The following is a 26,060-nucleotide window of genomic DNA, read 5'->3' as shown; positions in this document are numbered from 1 at the left end:
CACACACACACACACACACCCCTCCCCAGCTCTGCTATCATTCCATAGCCCAAAGGGGCCATAGTCAGTGAAATTTATGGGAGTGACTAGGGCCAGTCCCTCTGATTCCCCCTCCCCTTGCCAATACTAATCCCAGCGTTCAACTGCAACAGGCAATGGAGGAAACATGTGCTGATTATATCTGATGGCGTACGGGAAATCTCTGTTCAGACAGTATTTCTCTGATGAAAAAAGCCAACATCTGATTCCATTTTTAACCCTATTAAAATAGTACACTGGGAACAACTGGGAAATGTCAAAGAGCTACAGGGCAAACTTCTCTCTGTACAAAGCCAGTTCTGCAATTCCACCACTGACTTCTGCTCTTTTCCTGAAGGCTCAAACATCTTCCTGGCAGCAATCCACTGCATGTAACTGCAGCTCCCCCCTTTCAGCTAGCTAGCAAAGCTGCAGCTGCATTGACTGACTGTTCACACGTGCTGGGTCCCTCTTCTACTACTGCTCCCCCATAAGTTCACCTCTATGCATTGATCCAGCCTCTATCAGACATAGCTCCTACCTCAGCTGCTATTGATTTTTACCTCCTTTCTTAATTTTAAAAGCTAAGTAGAAATGAAGGGGCTAATGGTACCATAAACTGGCAAGTAGAAATGATGACACAATAAAACCCCATTTCTAAATAGTGACAAGCATATGGCTGGAACTCCCAATAGCAACACAAGCTTTGACAATGTACTGTCACAATGGGTTACAAAAACTAAAAGGCAGTGGTCTGGGAGAAAAAACATTGCATATGGGTAATGAACAAAGTGCTAATTGGGTTAAGTGAGTGAGATTATAAAGGAAGCACAGGTGCTACCTCCAAGGTTTGTGCTGTGACCAGAGCAGTTAGGAGGGCTGAGATCTAGGAACAGTCTTAAAACTGACTGAACTTGAACTGAACTGTGTTTTCTTGAACTCTTTGTTACCAATAGCAAGCAGAGACAGAGAAACAGTGTGTCAGAGAGCAATAGGGCTCTTTGAGAAGAGAGGAAACAGAATGAGCCCTTTAGAAACAAAGGCAGAGTCTTGAAAAGGAGAGAGGCTGTTTCCTAAATAGCTAAACTAATAGTGTAGCAGAAATGTGAAGTAGCAAATCTTAGTTTATTTAGCTTGTCCCCCACCCTGGCTAGTGCAAGATTTTTTAAAATTAACTAATCCTTTGTCCATTTCAATTTCAAATATCCTAATGAATGAAGCTCCCACCTTTTCACTTGGGAAACTTTTTCAATTTAATATGCAAAGAAATCTGTGATATATTCTCCTTAAATTTTCCCCTTCTTATTGTCCTTTCATTTTTATTTAGCTATCCTTCCTAAGTAATTTCTCCACTTTTTTTTTCAAACCATTTCTTAACAAAGTCTTATGAAGACTCAACACATTAAAGGAGGTAAAATATTCTATTGATTAAGGTTATGACAGAAAAGACCCAGCTGCTTATGGACTTTTCTGTGTCAAAGTAAACCTAAAAGGCTGAATGGTTATCAACTCACATTTGGGGGCATGCATCTACCACTCAGTTTGATGCTGATATGATTTTGATTTGTATTAGAGCAAATGCAGTCTCTTAGGGATGTGTGCAGGAAGTTAAAGAAACACAAGAACTATACCTGAGCTATTTTCCTTCTCATCTTTTAGGAATTCATCTAGCTGGCATGGCCCCAGGTCAGTCATACCACAGACAGCCTTTTCATTAGTTTCAGAGTAGCAGCCGTGTTACTCTGTATTTGCAAAAAGAAAAGGAGTACTTGTGGCACCTTAGAGACTAACAAATTTATGTGAGCATAAGCTTTCATGAGCTGTAGCTCACGAAAGCTTATGCTCACATAAATTTGTTAGTCTCTAAGGTGCCATAAGTACTCCTTTTCTTTTTTCGTTTGTTGTCACTAGCTTGTGGTATTTCAGGAGTGGTGAGGGGTTTTGGGGGAGGGTTGTTTTGATCTTTGTGCTGCTGTTAAGATCTGATGAGAGATGGGCTCTGAGAGAGGCAGTACCCAGGATTGCAAACCCTCCAGGATTGTCCTGGAGTCTCCAGGGATTAAAGATTAATCTTTAATTAAAGATTATGTCATGGGATGTAACCTCCAGAAATACGTCTAGCCAAAATTGGCAACCCTAGCAGTTCCTGATAGCCTCATGATCTCTTCTTACACCACAGTCAGCTTCCTCTATTTCAGTGGCTCCAATTAGTGGGGACTGGAAGGGGGCTTTTTGTCCCTTTCCCCCTGTCCCAAGATGTTTGCCCATGCTCAGTGTTCCATAGGCTGTGGAGCTCGGGGTTGGGGGTGGGGGCGGGAGAGGGAGTGGCTTGGTCACTTTTAAGCAGTGGTCCCATATTAAATCAGTATGACTGTTGCTGGAGCAGTCAGGAGCATAAGTGTTGCTCCGGCTGTGTGGTCACTATGCTCTTGATATTTGACCCAGCCACCCCTCCATTCAAATGCAGTGCTGGCTGGGCCAAATTTCTGCAAGTGGCATTGCAATCCTGTGTGCCAGGTGGCAATGCGGCTCAAATCTGGGGGGCCGGCTGTTTCAAATGTTGTGACAGGGTGCAGAGAGTCTGTACCTGTACAGCGGAGCACTGGAGAATCCATCAAGAACTTGACTCCTGGCAGCACCAGCTCATGCTCTGAGTGGGTGAGAGAGGAGTGACTCCCCAGCAGAGGGAGACCTGGGGTCCCTATGGGAGGAGTGAGGGGGGGAGCAGAGACTGGAATGGGATCCCTGCTGACGGAGGACACCAGAATTTCCCATCACCCAAGAAACATCTGAGTTGGCGCTCTATTTGACAATTAATTTGTTTTCTTCCTCCAGTATAGTGTGCTTTATCCCCCAAACTTGGTCTTCACCTGAACCTTTCCTTAGGTCAGATCATCCTGTACAGGCTTGAGTGGAAGACAGGAAACTGTAAGCAAAAACTTTGTAGTTACTTCCTAATGATTCTGTCAGAGGGGCAGGGCATGGGTTTTACTCTAAGGGCTTGGCTACACTTGCAAGTTAGAGCGCATTAAAGCAGCCTCAGGTGCCCTAACTCTCATGACCTGTCCACACTGACAAGGCACTTAGAGCGCCTGGACTCTGCAGCTGGAGCATTCCTGGTAATCCACCTCCACGAGAAGCATCACGCTTGCTACGCATCGGCTGAAACACCCCAGCGTCAGTGTGAACAAGGTGTTGCATTACTGAGCTCTGATCAGCCTCCAGAAACGTCCCATAAGTCCCATAATCCCCTTAAGATGATAATGAAACTTGAAAATATATGGTTCTGTAAATGTCATTTCTTTTCTTTAAGACAAGGGGGGTGAGATAATATCTTTTATTGGACCAACTTCTGTTGATGTAAGAGACGAGCTTTTGAGTTTCACAGAGCACTTCCTTTCTTTTGGTGAATATTGAAGCTAAAATGAATGAATTAACCAAAGCTGAACACCCAGGAAAAAATAAATGTTGTTGTATTGAGACATTAGTAGTAGTTCTTTAGATATAATTGTGAAGAGGGGCACTTATATAAGGCCCTATGCACCCATCTCACAGGTTACAAGGCTGAAAATTGAATAGCAGCATGCACCCAAGAGACAGCAGAACTCAGCCCCCAGTAAAATACAAAACTCCCTTCCCCTATGGAGAACGAACCTTCATTAAGCAACAATCCATGCAAATGGATGTTCCTTGCAGTGTAAGTGTGACACCCAATAAAAGGTTAAATTTTATATAACACTAGATCATCCACTAGCAGCTAGCAATAACATCATATCCTTTAAGACATGACTGACCAATGGGAGTTTATTCCAGTGATGTGCTTTTGGCTTGATATATCCTGTGGCCCCAGATGGAACTGGAATACTCTCTCCTGCTTCCTCATGCAGTTTTAATTAACCTCCAATGTATACATCTCTTACTCTTAATAAAACCACCAGTTCTCTCCATTTCCTTCAGATTTTGAAATAGGATCAACTGTCCCTAGCTGCCATTTGATTTGTTTCACGGCCTGATTTCATTGTGAAATCAGAAATGCCTGATCCAAAATTATGATAAAATGTCAGTTACTCTTTATAATTATTTAAACTCTCTCTCTTGCTCTCTCCCCTTGATCTTGGAGGTTGGAATTAATATAATAGTAATATAATATTAATAAAATAACTATCAGAATTAGAGTTGGGCCAAAACCCCAAATTTAGTTCTGCATTGCAATCTAAATTGTCTCTAACATATACAAAAATTCCTGATGCACACAGTTGCCGGATGTTTAGAGATCCTCAGGCAGACCCTAAAGGCAACTAGCATCCAGGTTGAATTTCTTAACCATTCTCTGAAGGTGATTTTTGTTGCCTTTTCAGATACATTTTATTATCCTAAATTCTTTGAATAGTATAGCCAAGATAATGCAATCCTGTCAGTGTACATGAAGAGTTCAAAACAGAATGAATGACTGAAAGCTCACCATTCTTGATCAAGGAATGAGGCTATAGAATGAACTTCCAGAGGAGAATAGATGTTTTATGACATTTAGTTTATACTACAATCTCTCTTTCAGAGAACATTTCCATCATAACCAGGATAACAATTACAAGAAGTGTTCTTATTCCCCGACCTTCCAAACAGTCCTCTACTTCAAGCATTACTTCCAATAGTAACCAGAAAAGGGAGAAGAGCCAAAAACTTCATAAACTTTTGAGGGATTTTGTTATGCTAATCTAATGAAGATGATATACTGAAGATAAATAGAGTCTCTAGACAACCTCTATGAGATCCATTTGTACTCTCTCATCTAAACAGGTCCTCCTCCTTGCAGAAAACCTCCATAACTATTCTTTAACAGTTTATGGGACATTGTGAGACTCCAGGTGGAGTTGAAAGTGACTGAGTTTCCAGCGATTTTTAGGGGAATTATACCAGTTAGATAGATTTGGTTCTATCAGTGGAAATTCTGTAAGTGAGTTTGAGGTTTCAATAAATGGGTAATACAGTCTATGAGAATACAGATCAGGAAATGGAAACACTATTAGCAGCTGTAGGGGGCTTGATCAAAGTGAGTTTGAAAGCCAGATTAATGAGTGGTATACAAGCTGCTTTGCGGTGACCCTAGGCTGTATGAGGATAACTGGGACTCTCTTGAAAATAGGGATGTTTCTTTCAATTGCAGCTCCAGTGGGGGAGCTGGCAGGGGTATATCACAGGTTTCCCTTCACACACTTCCTCCTCCTGTTTAGGAGGAAACCTTGATCTACTATCCCTTTGCCCCTTGCATCCCTAAACACATGCAATAGCTATGGGCATAGTCCCTGTCTTCTCCCAGCTTGCACATGGCAGAGCAGTTTGGGACAGATCACACACAGAATCCTGGATCATGCAGAAGGAGAGCCCCATTCAAATGACTTTGCTGGGGACCTTGGATTTACCTGAGCCAAACTTTGATCCTAAAGATGACGCATGTGCACGTAGGCAGATATATGCACGCTTGTGCTACAAGTACCTAGTCCCATGGCCCTTCCTCACACAAAATGCCAATTGAAATCAATAGTTTTGCCTCAGGTAAGAAAGCAAGGTCAGGCCCAAAATGTATTATTCAAGGAAGTTCTAATAAAGAGCTTGTGCAGCCCAGAGTGCAGCAAAAAAATACATCAGATTAGAGCAGCAGCAGCAAGTGGCAACTGCTTTTCTGAAGCTAAATACAAAGCAAAACGATTTCCTGCGTGCAAGATAATTTGCAAATGCTAAAGCCGTTAATCCTACCAACACCCTCGCTGTCTAATTAGCAACTCATGCATCATTGTTCAGCAAAAGGCAGAGGGAGACTCTAACATTTGTATTTAATAATGAGTGGGAAATGAATGTACGCAAAAGAAACCACCAAACAAAATCCCATTGTCTCTGGGAATCCAGCTCATACCTGCTGTACAAGTGCACAAACTTCCTGCTGGCTCCACAAACAGCAGTTGCTTGGCAACGGGAGCCCAGCTCCCAATAATAACCTGAGCGGCTTTACAACTGCTGCTAGACCCAATCTTCCTACACCCAAATGTATTTATTTATTTATTTTAAACAGGGAAAAAAATCTTGCTTTATTTACAGTGGAGCAAGTTGAAGATTCTTAATGAATGCAAAATCAGATGAAATGTTAATCAAGCGGGGGAACAAATAAAAATGAGGCACAGATGTGTCCTTTTCCATCTCTTCTTCTCTTCCGCTCTTGAAGCATTGTTATTTAAAACACCTATCCAATTTGGCTCAGGGGCCTAGTACACCGTGGTGTCATAGCCCACTGAAATCTGAGAAGGACAGGTGTGACCTCAGCCAGCAAGCTAATTAGAACTGCAGCAGCAGCAGAAGCAAGGAGCTGAGCTGAAATAACAGGCAAGGTGGGTAAATGTGCAGTTGGGATTTGTAGTTAATATCCTCTGAAAGAAATTAAATCTTGTTTGAGTGAGTCGGTGGGTGGGGAGGGTGAGAAAGTGAGTGAACGAGCCTTGCTGTGAAATTAATAGATACAAAATAGACTGCACCACTAAAGCAGCTAAACTTCCTTCTATAATAACTTTGGGAGGAGGCTGGCATGAAGGATGTGGCACAGAGCAATAGAAATGTTTAACACCTAAGAGGGAGCTTTTAGAACTGTGTTAGAATAACTGTGTTGAATGTAATGTAAAGCTTGAGTGTGTGCTCTGGAGGTGAATGATGTAAAACAAACTTCAGTTCCTCTGAATATCTGGCAGATAATGACTTAAGCACAGGTACAACCATTTGAGACCTTTTTCAAATCACAGATGATCCATCTGCATGAACGTCACTTTGATTCAATCCCTGAGTTTCTCATGTTGCACTCTGAGCCTTTTCCTCCCTTCAGTTCCTTTTTTCCTTATTCTCCTCTATTAAAGGCAAAAAGAAAAGGAGTACTTGTGGCACCTTAGAGACTAACCAATTTATTTAGTCTCTAAGGTGCCACAAGTACTCCTTTTCTTTTTGCGAATACAGACTAACACGGCTGCTACTCTGAAATCTATTAAAGGCAGATAACACAGCATCTTTTATTAACTTAGAATCATAGAAGTTGTCAAAAGTAGCTTTGGAAGGAACTGTGTTCTTGTCACTTGTTAAAAAGTAACTTCCTTGCTAGGTGGGTATTTTCAATATCCCAAAACTCTCCCACAGGAGTACCTGTGTGGAGAAACTCTTTGGCTGTGAGGTATACTGGGGGACAGAGGGGAAAAAACAGCTCGGATCTTTTTGAATGAAATTAATTGGAATCCAAGTGCATTGCTACGATAAATAGAACAGGGGGAAATATCATTGCAGAATGAAGCAGTGATGTGCTTGGCCTTCATAATGGCTGTTCTAGAGCATTAGGTGCCTGTGCGCACATCTTCATTATTAGTATTTCAGACTGCAATCTTTCATCTGCGGGAGAAACCCACATTAGTGAGATGTCTCAGTAATGTAATATCAAGGCTTTTTTGTTCAGGGAGACTAGATTCTTACCACTCTTACGTTTTAGTTTCACAAATTCCTTTTGTGGAGTGGTGGGTGGGAGAAGTGTGTGCTGTTGCTGCTCAAAAGCAGAAATGCTTGGCAAGTCACATCAGATCAGGCTAGTATGGCATTGTTCAGCTGTACTGGGAGGACACCAGGAGACACTGGATGTGGTTTTATTAGACCGCAACTTTATTATTAACTGTCTGAGAGTTCCTGACAAATTAGTGCACAGTGCAGATAATTCTATGATCATTTCAATATATGCCCGGGGGCTTCTGTCAGCCTCCCCCTATTTTCCCATCCTGGTCCTTAGCCAACCCACTGTTGGGACCTTACCATCCTCACCCCTCAAATGAGGGTAAATGTAGGCTACAGAGGAGGGGGGTTGGCTTCCTGCTGTGCTAGTCATAAGAGCACTGAACCCCTCTACCCCCGTGCCCACTCCTTTAACGAATAGCTCCTTTACATCTTTTACCAATCTCTTTATCTGGTTACTGTATCCCTTCCCTACAGAGTACCTGCACTGGACATCTGCCACAAAGAGGCAGCCTCAATTAGCTTGGCTGCCTCCCACCCTATATACAGCCGGGTTCCCAGACATCCCCTAATGCCTCCTTTAATATCAGCCGAAACCGTGTCAGCCCCCAAGTCTGACAAGTGAACCCCATTCTCCCTGAATAATTTTGGGGTCCCATATGCTATGTCAGGATGTGAAGTTACCAACCCCTCTTATAACTCCCATGAATTTAGCCACCTCCCTATTCACATGCGTCCTAGCCTTGTCGACCGTGGGGACATCATAGCTCCCCATTACACCCTGCATTGCAGCATGTCCAGCCATAAAAGTGTTTTTACACCTGGGAAAAGTTCCAAGATCTGTCCCAAGTCCCTCTTAGCACTGAGCATTAAGGCTATCTCTTTACACGTTACCAGAGCATTTTCCCCAAGGTGAACCACAATCATATCTGGTGCACACTCACAGGCCACTACGGTGTACAGAAGGGGCATCAGCTGGTTCCATAATACACCCCTTCTTCCATGCCATCTCAGGACAGCTTCATTACTGAGACCGAGTTGTGAACCTGGAAGCATGCCTATGTACCCAGAAAGCAATACTGTGCCCACAGATCCACAGAACAATCTGCCTGGCCTGTCTTCCTGCATCTGGAACGAAAACACAAAGGAAAATTATCACTGATTGCCATGGGTGGCGGGTATAAGAGGCCAGGGAAGGCTTAGCCTTCCCTGGTGCTGCCGCTGACCTGACACCTGAAGCCACCCTTCCCTGAGACCCACATTGCCTCCTCCACTCCACACACATCCCACCCCAGGTCCCCACTGCTCGCTGCATCCCTCCTCCTTGGCCAGTCATCTGAGGAGGGTCGGGTGGCTGGTGGCGGCAGCTTGGCCCAATGCAGTTGGGGTTGGCAGGCCGGGACCCCTCAGAGATTCTCCTTTTATGGGTTGGGGGAGGGTTCGAGGCTCTGGTGTGCGGGGTGGTGGCCTTAGATGGAAGGGGCTGGCCAGCAGGCTAGCCTCCCCAAAGCAGGGGTTCTCCCGCCACCCATGCTGATTGCCTACTGGGGTCTCATGTACGTTCTGTATGCTTCCAAATGTCAATGTCCAATTGCCTAGTCCCCATACCTGTCTGTGCCGATGATGTTGCAACCCCAATCCTGAATGAGTGGGAACCAAATTCATGGTCTGGGAGCCCCAAATCTCATCAGCCCCCATCTCAATACTGTACAAACTCATATGCTGTGAGGGGACTCCTGCCTCTGTGCATAAAGAGGGGCACACCCATCCCCATTCTTATCACCATGTAGGCTATCAAAGCCTCCACCAGGCAGACCCTGGGCCCACCACCCTCCCATAGGATAATGGATTCACCCCAGCCTTCTTGATCTGTCTTTGACTTCTACTATAACTACTTGCCCCTCCCAGTGTATATCCAACAGTTCCAAAGCCCTTCCAGAAAAATCCTTACAGGACCAAGGTACAAATTCTCTGATCCTAAAAAATCCAAAAAGTGATACCAAAAATGCCGCCCTGAACAAGGCCACCACCTGTTCATTGTGGACAGGATATATATGACATATATTCTCCAGGATCCACACCAAATCCCTAAGAGTATGTGATGGGACAATGTGTATGCTTCCTGAAGTCAGGGGTCAGTGCTGCGTGACCACCCTTCTAGAAACCTTCAAATTAAAAAATTGCTGCAAGGATATGGGGTAACCCTTCAGGCTACTTACAAATGTCAGGGCTGATAGGTGATTGGAGATAGTTGCGGACACCAGTTGTCGAGTTACTAACAATACCATTTACTGCAGCACATGTTCCTCTGTAATGGGCCATGTAGGTAAGTGGCCTTCCAGATCCTGAAATTGCACAAAATCATTAAAACTTCTCCCACAGCTCTGCAGTGTTTGTGCACTACACTAACAGCCATCATACACCAAGGTTCCATAGAGCTAGCTATATCTGTTTGGGTTCCTTGCTGGCTCCTGGTGCTGGTTCCCAAAATCTGTCCATCTAAAAATGAGGCATGCATCTGCTATTCCATTATCAGTCCTGAGCATATGCTTGGAAAAGAAGTGGTGGACTTCTTTTGGATCATGCCTATGGGAGAAATCCACAAATTCTGTAGAAGTAATTGCCTGAATGGCCCTGCTACCCTATTCTCATTTAATTCCTGTGTAATCTTTTTTGTTACAGTATGACCCATCTCCACTAAGGACTTCAAATTTGTAGACATCACTTGACCCCCTTTCCCCATAAAGATGATTCTAAACCTCACAGTAAATCAATCCCACAAATATGCCCCATCTACCTTGTTAAGGGTTCTCCTTTGGGATTACCTTAACACCTCCAGCTTAATTGAGGCAAGTGCCTTTGTCCAACCCACTGTTTTCAGCTCACCCCCCACCCTTGCCTCTGTTTTGTCCCCCATCTCCTGCTCCCTATGTGCAGCACCTGACCTACCCCCAATCCTGTTCGTGCACTGTGACCTTCCTCTACTGATCTGTCAAAAACGGCTGTCTGGGCTCCAAAGCACATTTCACAAGCATGCCTGAATTTGCAGATGCTACAAAAACTAATGTTTTCATTGAATGTCCAGAAAATGTTGTTACATGCCGCAGGCCTCTGTTGGGCTTGTGCCAGAATGAACAGTCCACTGTCCATGTGGACTTCAGGCTCCTGTGGCATCATTCACTCCAACCACAGAGTATGATGTGATATGTCCCACCGGATCTCAGTTTGTGTGGTTGCCTCAATCTAAACTAATGACAGGTTTCAGAGTAACAGCCGTGTTAGTCTGTATTCGTAAAAAGAAAAAAGAAAAGGAGTTCTTGTGGCACCTTAGAGACTAACCAGTTTATTTGAGCATGAGCTTTCGTGAGCTACAGCTCACTTCATCGGATGCATAGCATATCGTGGAAACTGCAGAAGACATTATATACACACAGAGACCATGGTACCATCATACACCATGGTCTATATACACACAGAGACCATCATACACCATGGTCTCTGTGTGTATATAATGTCTTCTGCAGTTTCCACGATATGCTATGCATCCGATGAAGTGAGCTGTAGCTCACGAAAGCTCATGCTCAAATAAACTGGTTAGTCTCTAAGGTGCCACAAGTACTCCTTTTCTTTTTTCTTTTTTCAATCTAAACTGTTTGTCATAATTAAACCAAGCCATGTTCCTGAGCGTATTATATGCCAGCCTGATTATACCCATATATTTAATCAGTGTTGGGCTTCTGTCTGGGTAAGCCTCTGCAATAACTCCCACATAGATCAGGAAGGCAATCTCCCAATTTTCCCATGTTCTAGCTATACATGCCCGCTTGGGCATTTCATTGCCCCTGTTGCTCTGCCCCAACTTACTGTCTGGCAGCACTTCTCTGTGCAACAATGATAATATGTGTACATATTCACCTCTCAACATTTTATCCCTGATAGTACTGAGAAGGTGAACTCCATCGAGTCAGCCACCCCAGCGTAACTGTACTCGAGGGTGACCGTTGGGGCACACTCCATGTCCTATTGCCCCCCTATTGCTCCCCAGCAAGCCTTGGGACTGCAGTTCTATCCCATGAATAGAATCCCACGAATAGTTCTATCCCATGAATAGTCCCTGTCAATGGGTGAATCAAAAGGTGCCCAGAAATCTACCCCCCATTAGGGGATCACATCCCCTGGTAAGGGGCCTGCCCTGCTTATCTCCTGTTTCTCAAACTCGAGCCCATGCTGGGCTTCCATTACTACCCATTCCAGACCCCTGCACCCATGTGCACTCCCAGCTGCTGCAACAACTGCAGATTAGCTTGCAGCAGCTATGTAATACCATTAGCATCCATAGAAGGTGTTTGTACCCCAGACATCTCAGATACAGTTCCAACTTCCCAGGACACCCAGTGTTCCCCATGGTCTATTTATTACCCTGCTATGTCCACCCTCTGCTCCCCTGTGTAAGTGCCCTAAGGGGAAAGGTGTGGTCTCTGAACTGCAATAGGATTCCCCCTACAACACCTATTGCCACACTGGGTGACAAGGACTCACATTCACACCCTGCCCATGTAACATCCATCTGGTGCCGTCATGGATACACAGGTCCAGTGCTCTGGAACAGCTATGGAACAATCCCTCGGAGGACACTTTTAGTGTGCCAGACCCACTTAGTGTCTCACGCTGTCACTCGGATAAGCTGCTAGGGTACTTACCCTTGGACTAAACCTCGGCGCCTTCAGAGCTCCTGCTTCACACCATGAGCTCCCTTCAGTCAGTCCTCCCGAGTTAGGCACCTGAGAGAGACTTGTACACAGAGGCGGATTAGGGGGTTATCAGGCCCTGCACCAAAGCAAGCGGGGGTCCCTCCCTACCCCTTCTGCCTGCAGTCCCCCTGGCACTCCTGTCAGGGAGTGAGATCAGGATGCAGGGGCTTCCCCTACTCCCCGGCGATGGGCAGAGCAGGTTGGAGCACAGGGGCACCCATTTTTCTGGAGGAACCCCCAGTTGGCTGGTCCCCCTGGGCACGGGCTCCGCTGGCCCAATGGCTAATCCACCACTGCTTGTACAGCCAAAGGGAGCAAAACACTGCCACCTTCAGCAGCTGCAGTGACTCTCAGCCAGTGTTGTAAAAGCAGTAGAGTTTATTAGATGTCAGGATCACAGCATAGAAAGTTCTTGGTCAGCACAGAGAAAAGAAAGTTATAGCATGGTCCATTCTGGACACCCAAAGCCCCAGCCAAACAGTGTTCACCCTTGGCTTCTGCTCTTTCCCTCTGTCCTCTTTTTCAAATTCCTGAGCTAGTCCCACCTGGCCCCTCCTCATGCTTTGTTGTCCAGCTGGTCAAACATGGCTGGCTTCCAGGAAAGATGGGCCATCCAGAGTTGGGTTCATCTTAATTAATTAGCCTCTTACAGTTTGTATGGCAACTTCCACCTTCTCTGTATGTGTGTGTGTAAATATGTATATATATATATATATATATCTTCTTACTATATGTTCCATTCTATGCATCCGATGAAGTGGGCTGTAGCCCACGAAAGCTTATGCTCTAATAAATTTGTTAGTCTCTAATGTGCCACGAGTACTCCTTTTCTTCATCCAGAGTTGTTAGTTGTTAAGTAGTAAATGTCCCACTGATTGGATTTGCCATTGTCTTCATGGATCCTCCACTGACCTGGGCCACAAACCCTGGAGAGTTAGACTCCACCACCAACCCTAGTAAAATATGCACTAGGAACTATTTTGGATACATTCTATGGCCTGTGTTATATAGATGATCAGATTAAATGATCACAGTAGTCCCTTCTGGCCTGGGAATCTACAAATCCCTTCATTATTTTTTACACAAATTAGGCCTAATTCCCAACATATCAGTTTTGGTCCATTAATTTCTGTTTCCATTCTCCTGTTATTCAACAGTCAAGATCTCAACACAATCCTTACGGTGGTATCAGTTTGAACTAATCCACTCTCTCTCTCGTAATCTTTTTTCTAAACAATTTTATATATCTTTTTAAGCTGGACATTGTAGACTTGGGCAATTTAGAGTGCAGGTCTCTGCATAACACTTGGATGTGAATGGGATTGCTCATATGCCAAAACTTGCACACATGCTTAGGTACCATGTTGAATTCAGGTATAAGTGCAGCTCTTTCAAGAGAGGGGAAACTGTGATAGTCAGTAAAACGTATTTTCTAGTTCAGAGCCCAGAAACAGTGCATGTATGTCTTTGCATACTGTCTCTGTATATTGCCTTTGGGGAATCTTTCAGTGCTGTGCCATCATAGGGTGATTGTGGAGTGAAGGCCACTATGTGAAATGTCAGATGAAATTATTGCAATATTCTTTTCTGTGCACATTGAAGCTCTGGGACATGCATTCCTTATCACTTTCTTTCATGAGGAATACCTTCCAAGGTATCAGATCTGTGGATCTTTCACCAATTTCTAAGACATGGCTACTCTACTGAGTACTGAATACTGGTTATTGGTGGAATATGAGGTTCAGTGCAAGATTCTGCAGCTTTTAAATAATGCTATGGGTAGATGGGTCCAGATTTGTTTCCAGGACATATAACCCTTCCATTTCTTATGGCCTTTTCTTTATTCCTCACATGAAAACTTGATAGGTTAATCACACTATGCTCCCCTGGTATGACATCTCCAAAATTCTCCTTTCTGTAGTTCTTCTTGGAAGAGCTGACAAAGATTTACATCTAACTATAACACCTGCTTGTCGAGTCAAACTTTTTAAAAATTCACTGTTGCAGAGCATTTTGACATTGCTTGCTAGGAAGATTCTGTGAAGAGAGAGATGAAGAGAGGAAATAACCTGGTGATACACATTAGCAGCCATGAAATATACCACGGATTGACAGTGAATTGACTGCAGACTCTGGTGGCTCACTGTGAATTACAATAAAGTAGCTGCAGTATTACTATTGGGGAACAGTAGTAACTACATCATGGCTATCCCACAGCATGGCAATTAATTTGTACCTCACTGTATTTCTCAGATTATAATTAGTCTAGGGTGGGTTGCTGTTTTTTTAGTTGTTATTTTATGGAAGGGAGGAAGTCAGCCCGCCAGGTGTGGACTTCAGTGGGAGTTGAGGTCACTCAGCATCTTAAAGAAGGCTCTCGGAGCCTTCATAGAGATTTTTGAAGGGTTTTTGTATATCAAAGACGCCTCTGGATTTTTTAGGTGATTTCCAAAATCAGATCAGCCAAGTAATAAGGGCCACACTGAGGCCCTTTAAGATATAAAGGTATTTCTATTTTGATTTTATCCCTTCACTTGAAGTAGGAAGAAGGTCTTCCTTTGTGTTTATATAGCTCCTGATCCTGATCAGGGACTCTGGGTTCTACTTGAATATAAATAATCAATATAATGTTATTCTGAAAGGGGCTAATGGCCACCAGCAGGTGTCTTGAATGCAAAGACAATCACAGATCTCATTAAAGCCAATGGGTGTGCCATGTATAACTCTTTCAGGCTCAACAGGAGCAATGAAGGCTCTTTATTTAGTAAAAACAACTGGGATCCATGGAGCAAGCAATTGCCCTAGGCATGGCAGGTGTAGACTGTGTATGTTGGAGTCAGTGAAAGCCAGGAGAAACAGTTGTGAGTGTGACCCTGAGAAGAAGCTAAGGAACATGGATTGTTTGGGCACAGAGTTCACTGGAGTAGCTGATTTGGGGATTTCTGAGCAAGGAATGGTCTGTTGATATTGGTTTCTACTGGGAGAGAAAAATGACTTTTTGCACCATTTTAAAACAAACATGATTACATTGTGAATATACCTGTCATGTCACCAATTTCTAATCCTAATAGAAGCAACCTGGCAAGGCCTCAAATTTTGGCTAACTGCTTGGGCCAGAGGGGCAATAATCAGAATAATAATAAGCATAGAGTAAGAAATTTGCTACCATAGTGTAAAAATAAGTGTTGATGAACTTCCCTAGTTGAATTTCTCTAGCCAACTCTTCTTCTAAGGAATGGCCAGCAACATTCTAAGCCATCCCTTTGCACTTCAGTATCTGCAGCAAAGTGTTCTTTTAAACGAAATGACTTTTATACAATTGCATTAGGCCCAGAAATGAAAGTGCAATATATTAAACTCAGATTTTAGATTGCCCTGGAAATACATAGATTCAGGTCTTTTATTGTCGTTAGACAGAGACAATTTGTACAATTGCTCTGCTGAGCAGAGCTCCTGTGCTAGACAAGCACCTATATTTCAGTATTAGATTTGGCATATGAAATCTATCTGAGGGATTTCTTCCACTCTCCCTCTTGCCTTGTACACTGTTGTTGTTGTTGTTATTAGTTTGTTTCCATTGGAGAGTCGCACAGTAAATCTACAGACCTTATTATCCAGTCCTTGAAGAGAACAACCCATGGACCAAAGACACAGTCTTGTGTTATGGAAACAGCAGTGAGGCTGAATCAAAGGAGTCTCCAAGAGGAATTCTGGGATTGCAGCTGGTGGGAGGTATGGCTAAAACTAAAAGCCACCTTTCTGTTCCCCCCAGCCCTGAGCTAGCCAGAAGCCAAAACGCCCACTGGCATAACTGAAAGCAGACTTAGGAATGCAGTTAGCTGCTGTTCCAGCTGAAGATCTGGGAGATACCATGCACTCTGACCTTCCCCAAAATACACACCTACCCATGCCCAGCGCACTCTTACCCAGCGATTGGAGGGGAGGCACAGCCTGTGGTGTAAAGTTGACTACTTGTGCTTTGTGCAACCCCAGTGTTCCCTGGGGGATCCTTTGCTGCCCCTTTCTGCCTGAATCAGAGATAATTCTTCCTGGGGAGTGTATGCAGCGGCTGGGCCGCCCTTTAAATAGATCCAGTGTGTGCTGTGCAGCCCAGATTCAGGAGGCAGTGAGGCATGGTCCCACCCTCATTTCCTTTACCCCTCTAATAGCTAGTGCCACTGCTGGTGCTAGCATGGAGCAGCATCAGTTGTCCCCAGCCACATTGTCCACGAAAAAATAGAGGGGGAAGATTCCTGGATCCTCAACTCTCAACGCTTTGCACACTATGGAGGGCCAGTTACAATTTGGCCCAGTAAATTTAAAGGGGTTTGATAAACTGTTTGATCAGCATGTGCTAATTCAGTTTTGCAAAACTCTCCTGGAAACTTACCAGCCCAGACACAAAATCTCCTCAGCCCCTTTCTACTATGGCTTTGAGGGGGGAAATTAGCATTGTTTTACTCACACTACATAAATGCAAAGGGGTAAATCCTCAGATGGTATAAACTGGCATAGCTCCATTGATTTCAAATGGATCTGCCTCAGAGTGTTTATACTTTTTTCCCTTCCACTATTGCATTCTAAATATACTATATACAGAGCACTGTCTCTTGGATTAAGAAGATGTGGTGAACCACATATAACCATGGCCAACAGATGGGATTTAGATCTGAGCTTCCTTACATTTTAAGGATGTTTGGATCTGGGTTTTGGTTCAGGACCATCTCTAAAATTTTTCTTGAATGTTTTTAATCAAGTTTTTACCACTATTAAAGGTCTCTCAGAAAGATGTAAAGAACAAAGGACTAATTCTGATCTCACTCAGGTCAGTTTTACACTAACGTAACTTTGTAGATATCAGTGGAGTTTCTCCTAATTTCCACTGGTAGAACTGAGATTTGCATCTTACTCCAACTCTGTGTGGACAGATACTGTACAGGATGAGTTGCACTTGGAAGACCCTAGAAGGAAAATGTCAAAAGTATCTTAACACATATCTCTTATAAAAGATGTAAAACCACTGCAGTTCATACACAAGGTAATTAGACGTTCAGTCTGTTGTTATCAAATTGCAGGTGTTACTCCTGCATAAAAGGTGGCGTTGCTGACATTTTTCCTAGTCAAGACAGCAGCAGATCTAACAGCTACCTATTCAATCACCTATTCAGATATAGCAAAGAGTTTTTTGTAGCTTCTCAAAAGCAAACCTTTTTTCCCCCCCTCCCTTTGGGAAATCTATGTCTTTTCTAACTCCGTGGGGAAAAAATGAACTAATAGGACATTTTGGAATCTGAGTTACGAATGCAGTCTCATGGGATTTTTTCAAAATTCAGAGACTAGATAGAGAGAAGCTCATCAGAGGGTGATGAAATAAAGAATGATACTCCCCTTTGTCTGACCGTCAGATCATACATTATCCAAAACTTTGGAGTGATGAACCTGTGAAGCCCAGAAAGCCATCAGAGAACTGTGAGCTTCAAGGTTCCATCTGAACATAAAGCTATATAAAGAACAGAGCAATGAAATAAAGAAGGCTGCACACATTAACCTAGCAGAGTAATGGAGAAGAATTCAGCCTCAAGGTAAAGGCCTTATCTACACTACAAACAAAACCATCTCAGGGGGTCAATTGAAATGTAGTTGTCTCCTGACACAGTTAAAACACTCATCCATTTTCCAGCCAAGATGGATCCTTCACCATTAGTGTGTATTTGAAGTGAGCAAGGGGGAAGAATTTCATTTTGGATAACATTTCATGAAATGCTGAAAAAATTCCTTCTGGGTTTTTTAACTCTTGTCCAAATTTCAGCTGCCTGAATCTCAGATATGGTCAATCTCAAGGTCTTTAGCTGTCACCAAATGCAAGTTTTACAACTTTATAGGCAATTTTAATTCTTCTGCACCTTTACCCTGAACTGTGGGTGAGGAGGTTCACCTCCTCAATTCCCTTACAGTGCGTCTGTGTGAGGTCCTCAAGTCTTTGGGCTTTAGGTGGAGGGAGTAGATTTCACTCAATCTGAATGCAGAAACAAATCGCATTTAAGTGAATAAAGAGGGACAGATGGCATAAGAAAAAAAAAGGGAAAATCCTTTTCCAGGTCTGGAGCCAGCCAGTATTCCCAAATATTTTATAACATAGCCCACTGTAGTCTATACATATGCCATATAAAATGAACTGTAAATCTAAGGACCACTGAACAATGAATTTTCCCATTATGTCACAATTACAGAAATATCTGCACTAAATATCTTTGAGCTGATCCAGGAAGAAAATGTAAAGAGTGTTTGCAATCCTTCAGAATATAGCCTTTTGTCCCTGTGGTGAGATGGCTCGCTCCTTGATTCTCATATAGACTTCCTCTGAAACCCTGGAGAACTCATTTATCCTCTCTCTGACCGATCCATCTGTCTGTAAAATGAAGGTAATATTTCCCCATTTCCCAGACTCAATTCCTGAATGTTCAAAGCACTCTGAATTTCTGGGATGGAGGGCACAATATAGGCATGAAGTTTTGTTATTATTTATTGGAGGGTGTTAATGTGCTTAGCAAATATAATCCAGCAATTGAAGGATTAATTATCTGTTTCTGTTGTACATATAAATAAAACAAGTGGTGCCTGCTTTGTCTCCTATTTGATCAAAGCACCTAGGAATGGGGAAAAAATACAATGCCTTGTTGAATCTAAAGTTGTAACATTCTTTTGTGTTCATTCTTTCAGATGATGTCACAGCATCCTTTCATGCTGAGGATACCCCTCCGGGCAAAGGAACCCCAGTTATTAGGAACAACTGGGTAATAGTAATGCGGGATTGATTATTACAAGTATAGATAGTTGGGTTTGTGATGACTGGAAGAACCGTATGGTGAATTCACGGCTGGGTGTGAAGATAGGCACACAGGATCTGGGTCAAGAGATAAATATAGCTGAACTACTCAGTAATAACAACCATAATATCATTATATTGAACATCTTTGTAGGGGGGAAATGCCTAAGAAACCCACCACAGTAGCATTTAACTTCAAAAAAGTTAAAGAACTACAAAAAAATGAGGAAGTTAGTTAAATGGGAATTAAAAGGAACAGTCACAAGACTGAAATGCCTGCAGGCTGCATCATAACTATTTATAAACACCATAATAGAGGCTCAAACTAGATGTATACCCCCAAATAAAAAAAATAAAAGCAATAAGAGGACAAAAAGAAATGCCATCATGGCTAAACAACAGAGTTAAAGAGGCAGTTAGAGACAAAAGGACATAATTTTAAAAACTGGAAGTCATACCCTAATAAGTAAAATAGAAAGAGCAAGTCAAGAATAAAAATATAATTAAGCAGGTCAGAAAAGAATTTGAAGAGCAACTAGCAAAAGACAAAAAAATTAACAGCAAACATTTTTTTCAAACATATGGGAAACAGGAAGGCTTCCAAAAAGTCAGTGGGGCCACTGGACAATCAGGTTGCTAAAGGAGCACTCAAGGAAGACAAGCCATTGAGAAGAAGCTAAATGAACTCTTTGCATTGGTTCTTACTGCAGATAATGTGTAGCAGATTCCCACACCTGAGTCATATTCTTTTGCAGTGACAAATCTGATGAACTGTCACAGATTGAGAGTCAATAGAGGAGATTGTGGAACAAATTGATAAATTAAACAGTAGTAAGTCACCAGGGCCAGATGATATTCACCCAAGAGTTCTGAAGGAATTCGAATATGAAATTTCAGAACTACTAACTGTAGTATGCAATCTATAGCTTAATTCAGCCTCTGTACCATATGGCTGAAGGATAGCTAATGTAACATGGATTTTCAAAAAAGGTTCCAGAGGCAATCCTGGAAATTACAGGCCAGTAAACCTAATTTCAGTACCAGGAAAATTGGTCAAAACTATAGTAAAGAACAGAATTATCAGACACACAGATAAACATGATATGTTGGGGAAGAGTCAACATAGCATTTGTAAAGGGAAATCACGCCTCGCCCATCTATCAGAACTTTTTGTGGGTGTCAACAACCATGTGGATAAGGGTATTCCAGTTGATATAATGTATTTGGACTTTCAGAAAGCCTTTGACAACGTCCCACACTAAAGGCTTTTAAACAAAGTAAGCAGTCATGGTATAAGAGGGAAGGTCCTCTCATGGATCAATAACTGGTTGACAGGAAACAAAGACAGGAAACAAAGGGTAGGAATAAATGGTCAGTTTTCACTGGAAAGAGAAGTAAACAGTGGGGTCCCTCAAGAGATCTGTACAGGGACCAGTGCTTTTCAACATTTTCATAAATGATCTGGAAAAGGGGATAAACAGTGAGATGGCAAATTTGCAGATGAAACAAAAGTACTCAAGATAGTTAAATCCAAAGCTGACTGCAGAGAGTTACAAAGGGATCTCACAAAACTGGGTGATGGGGCAACAAAATGGCAGATGAAATTCAATGTTGATAAGTGCAAAGTAATGCACATTGGAAAACATAATCCCCACTATACATACTAAATGATGGAGTCTTAATTAGGTTTTACCACTCAAAAAAGAGATCTTGGAGTCATGGTGTACAGTTCTCTGAAAACATCTGTTCAATGTGTAGTAGCAGTCAAAAATGCTAACAGAATGTTAGGAACCATTAAGAAAGGGAGAGATAATAAGACAGAAAATATCATAATGTTATTATATAAATCCATTGTATGCCCACACCTTCAATACTGTGTGCAGTTCTGGTTGCCCCAACTCAAAAAAGATATATTAGAATTGGAAAAAGTACAGAGAAGAGCATCTGAAATGATTAGGTATATGGAACAACTTCCATATGAGGAGAGATTAAAATGACTGGGACTATTCAACTTAAAAAAGAGATGACTAAGGTGGAATATGATAGAGGTCTATAAAATCATGAATGGTGTGGAGAAAATGAGTAATTAAGTGTTATTAGCCCCTTCTCTTAACACAAGAACCAGGGTCACACAATGAAATTAATAGGCAGCAGGTTTCAAACAAGCATAAAGTACTTCTTCACACAATGGATAGTCAACTTGTGGAACTCATTACCATGGGATGTTGTGAAAACCAAAAGTATGACTGGGTTAAAAAAAGAATTAGATAAGTTCCTGGAGGATAGGTCCATCAATGGTTATTAGCCAAGATGGTCAGGGACAAAACCCCATGCTCCTGATATCCCTAAACCTTGACTATCAGAAGCTGGACTGGATGATAGGTTGAATCACTCAATAATTGCTCTGTTCTGTTCATTCCCTCTAAAGCATCTGGCACCAGCTGCTGTCAGAAGACAGGATACTGGGCTAGATGGACCATTGGTCTGACCCACTTTGGCCATTCCTTTGTTCCTATTAATTACTATAAAAACAGCCCTGCAAAATAACAATTTAAGAGCTATATAGGAGAGGCCGTGTTGGCTTTGAGTAGACTTCTGTTTAAAAAAAAATGTATTTCTCTGTATAATAAATGTTACAGAAATCTTTGCTTTGATAGTCTTCAGTATAATGTGGAATGAAATAGGCTTCACCTGGATAAGATCATAAGATCATTATAAGTTCTCGTGACAGTCATGGAAATGGAAAGAGCAAGGGAAAGAAATACAAAAGGTCAACTGGGGAGGGGGGTGTCTCAGCAATCTTAATACAGAGGCCAAAGACTGAATAAGCCTGAAGACAATTACAAATGATCTTTCAGATCAAGGATGAGGAGCAGCCAGGGATGGACTGCAATTGCTTTGAATTCTGTTCTAGCCTATCCTATAATGGGGACTCTTATTCTGTATATAAGTTTTCATCACCACCCATTTAAATTTTACACATCTGCGCTTTGTTAGCAGTGTATTTAACAGTGTTTCTGAAAATGCCCAGGTTTATGGTAAATCATGTGTGTATTCTTTCCTACATTTTTTTAGTCAATTTGGTTAATTTACTGTGGTTCTGATTAGACAACCACCTACTGCCCAAAATCCTCTATATCTCCTTAGAACAGGTGGTTGTTTTACCAAAAGCTTCAGATCATCATTTGAATTTTTGACTGCTTATTAGAGCCCACATCTCTGAATCATTTGAGGTTACTGCTTTGTACCTCAATCGAATTTAAAATTGGGCTTCCAAAGGTTAAAGCCTACCCCGGTAACCACTGGACCACCGAACAATATGTCGAGGTCTGATTTTGAATAATCATAAAGCTGGAAAGTTTTATGGGAAGATTTCAAAGGCACCAGTGGGAGTTAGGTGCCCAGCACCCAGTGAAAGACTTGATTAGACATAATTAGACTTTCAATGGAAGCTGGGTATTTGTGCCTTTGAACGTCTCCCCCTTAATATCTAATTGTAACTACCAATTTTGTTTGTGTTATTTGTATGTTTGACTGTCCCCAGTCAAGTGCCATAGCAAGTTTGATTGTCCCCAGTCAAGTGCTCTGAGTTACACTTTCAGATTAAATATATGGGGGGTAATTCATCCCTGTGAGTGCAGGGAAGAGCAATTTGTACCCTTTGCACAGAAGGGAGCCGCAACACCTAAGCAGGATTCTACACAGTGTATAACCCCGACTCCCACCTTCTACCAGCAGGGAGTAACTTTCTATTCTGACTAAGGCTCCATGAGCCTCCAACAACAGAGGCTGCAGGAGAAACCTGCTGTATCAGAACATCTCTCATGTGCACTTACCAGCCTACTCAGTGGGTTGTGCCAGTCAGCTCCACTCTCCTCAACAGAATAGGGCTTACAGGTAACTTCTCTACCCCTGCTCCAGGTGGACTTTTTATGATCATGAGCTTACAGTCTTTTTCCTGATAGCAGTAAACTAGTCCATCATTGTCTTAATGTCCTCTGGAGACATTCTAAGTGACTGGCTATGCATTTTTGCTGTTTCTAATGTTACATGATCATCAAACAGCAGCAATGGCATCTGAAATGCACAGTAAGTAATATATGATTCAGACAAGAATTACCTGTGTTCACACAGCTATTTATAAAATACACTGACAATAAGATGAAGTAGTCAGCTTCCTCTATGCTTCCACAGCCAATGCATATATAACCCAACCCAATAAGTACATACACTTGCAGCATTAAATAGATTTCCTTTTTTGTTCTATTGCGCTATGCCCTAGGGTTCCAAAGCTGGGATGTATGAGTTTAGATACAAGTCAATTGGTAGCTGCCAGATAAATTGTGTCTAAATAAATAGAAGTTCTAGATAAAATTAAACAGCCTGTGGCAAGACACTTGTGGAAATAAACCCACTGATACTTAGTATATGATATATGAAAATTGTATTTGTCAGACCCAAAAGAATGAACACATACTGTGCACGCGAGCACACAAAGGCAACTAGTTTAGGACAAAATGATGTCATTCAATAAAAAGATTTATTGTGTGACTAAAATTAAAATTAAATTCCTGTTAAAATATTTATGTAGATGTGGCTGAAACGTTCTGCTTAGAGATAAATCAGGGAAGCCTTTGGCATTTCACAGGGATATAATTCCACTATTCTTCTGCTGCAAATTTAGTGCTTACAAGATGTTAATGGCAGTTCAGTTTTCAGGACAGTCTCCAAAGACTATTTTTTGTTCAGCAGGTGGTGAGGATTTGCATCCATATTTCAAATATACTTCTATCTCATTACTGGCTTCTTATTTCTTTGTGATTTATATCTTTATAAAATTCTGGCTTGCTCAATGGGGAATGGGATTTCAAAAAGGCAAATTCTGCATAATGTGGACATTTATCATTTTCCTTTTTTTTTCCTTAGACTTCACTTCTTGAGAGAGAGTGGGAGAATGACATGCTGCACTTAACCAAAAAAAAAAAGAAGAAAGAAAGAAAGACTTTTCTATCTGAAATTCAACCGCTTTAAAAAAGCTTTAGAAATTGGGGTACTGTATACAGAAATGGTACTCCACCCTGAGTGGCAATATTATTTTGCTGTTACCTCTGTTAAATTGAACTGTAATCTTTAAATAATATATGTACATTGGAAAGTGAGTGTGCTTGGGTAACTGTTAATTTGTAAGAGTTGTAATCAGTACAAATTCAGTAAGTGCTTTTTGTAATAGGACTGAACATAATGAATTGATTTGGTATTCATGCAGATGTCACAAGTAATTTCAGAGCTGTTACACTGTAATTTTGTAGCACTTAATAGAGATTATGGCGGTAGCAATTTTGTCACTGTAGATAAGGGGCTCTTTAGTGTTTCCTTCATAAATTTTCAGCTTCTGCTTTTCAGGTGTTTATGATTTAGGCCAAAGGTGAAATCCCCTGGCCTAATAAAACCAGGGCATAATTGACCAAGCCCAGAAACAGAGATGGGCCAAGCAGCAAAATTCAGAGCGGATTTTGAACACCACAAAGTTTGGGAAGAGAGTTCAGATCCGGAGCTTTGGTTCAACCCATTATACAATCAAATATACAGAATCACATTGAGATTTTGGAAACTATGAATACATTTGCTTGAAACTCTCTACACAAAGTTTGGGGTGTTTAAAACTAGAGGGGAAAAGGTCCAGCTATTACATTTGGATTTGAATGTCAAATCCTTCCAACATCCTACTCTGGAAAAAAAATTCTCTCCCATCATACCTCTCTCCATTCCTTTCCAGAAAGAAATGTTAGGGTTGTTTGTACTCATTTCTTTCCAGAAGATAGGTCATTTAGAGATGACAGGAAAAAGAAAGCAATTCTCCTTATATATGAAACAAATTAATGATTTTCTTTCAAGTACTTGGATAGCAAAAAGAAAATAAATTCAAACCTGAGTATTTTGTGCAGCTGACCTTTAAAAATAGCCTCACGGCCAGCTTTGGGGGGCTTTCAGAAAAGCAATGTGGGCCCTTGCAATCTGCAACACATAGTGTTAGGGGGCTTATTCCTTCACACACTTACTTCCCTGGTCCTTCTCGCATGAACAGAGAGCAGCAATACCCGAAGTTCAAAGGTGCAAACAATTCGATGTTTATTGGGGTGAACTTCCAGCAAGCATGATTCCAGTTTCCTTCCTGAGTGTCCCCCTTCCCAGCTCTGATACCACAGAACCTTACCTGTGTCCCTGTTCCTGTTCCCCCCCTTAGCAAAACATGATTCCAATTTCCCGACCCCATTCCCTGTTCCCATTCCCCGACTCTTACTTCCTGATTGACTGCAGACTATATAGTAAAACTTGAGATCTGCTTAGCTATACCTTAACCAATCATTTTACTGAAATTTAACTAACGAATCCTAACATATTGTAACATGATTATTTACTCAATTATTTCCCACCACCTTAATTAGTTTACACCCAGGAAAATTAATTATACAGCAGACAGAAACAATCACAGAACCAGACAGAGATTATACAGACAAACAATAGGGAAATGGGGACTACAATGATAGAACAACAGAGAAATGAGGATTTCACATCCCAGCTATTAATAAGTGAGTTCTTGCCAGACAGGATGCTATCAAACTAAGTTTCCTTTTACATTTTCTAGGCACTTCCCTTTCTCTGGAGGTGATAGGCATTATCAGGACAGGATTGTATTCCTAACAGCCCTATAGCACCTTATTTCAATGTGACTAGTTTGGAATGTGACGATGTGACCTTTTGCTTATGGCTGCCTCTGCTGCTTAGCCAAAGATCTTAGTCTAAGAACAGGGCCTCAGACTGTCACAGCAAGAGAAGGCCCTTACACCAGCAGACAATGATTTTGATTCTTTCTTTTATACCTCTATAACTAGCTAAGTGATAAGAATACACCTAAATTCTTAGAGTATAGGCCTTTA

The 26,060-nt window shown here is 42.0% G+C and overlaps 1 long non-coding RNA gene across 3 annotated transcripts; it reads left to right on the top strand.

The window, feature by feature from the left end:
- Positions 1 to 6,039: 6,039 nt before the first annotated feature.
- LOC141990044 (uncharacterized) lies at positions 6,040 to 25,046 on the top strand. 3 transcript variants are annotated; one of them, XR_012640057.1, is made up of 5 exons: positions 6,040 to 6,398; positions 15,864 to 16,028; positions 18,527 to 18,718; positions 19,017 to 19,090; positions 24,049 to 25,046. It is a non-coding gene; the product is annotated as an uncharacterized LOC141990044 (long non-coding RNA). The 3 variants fall into 3 exon arrangements; XR_012640055.1 differs by lacking the exon at positions 15,864 to 16,028; XR_012640056.1 differs by lacking the exons at positions 15,864 to 16,028; positions 18,527 to 18,718 and having other exon boundaries at positions 6,043 to 6,398.
- Positions 25,047 to 26,060: the final 1,014 nt, after the last annotated feature.

This window comes from Natator depressus, chromosome 6 (genome assembly GCF_965152275.1).
Source record: "Natator depressus isolate rNatDep1 chromosome 6, rNatDep2.hap1, whole genome shotgun sequence".
NCBI classification, from domain to species: domain Eukaryota; kingdom Metazoa; phylum Chordata; order Testudines; family Cheloniidae; genus Natator; species Natator depressus.
This window is presented reverse-complemented; position numbering and strand designations above follow the sequence as displayed.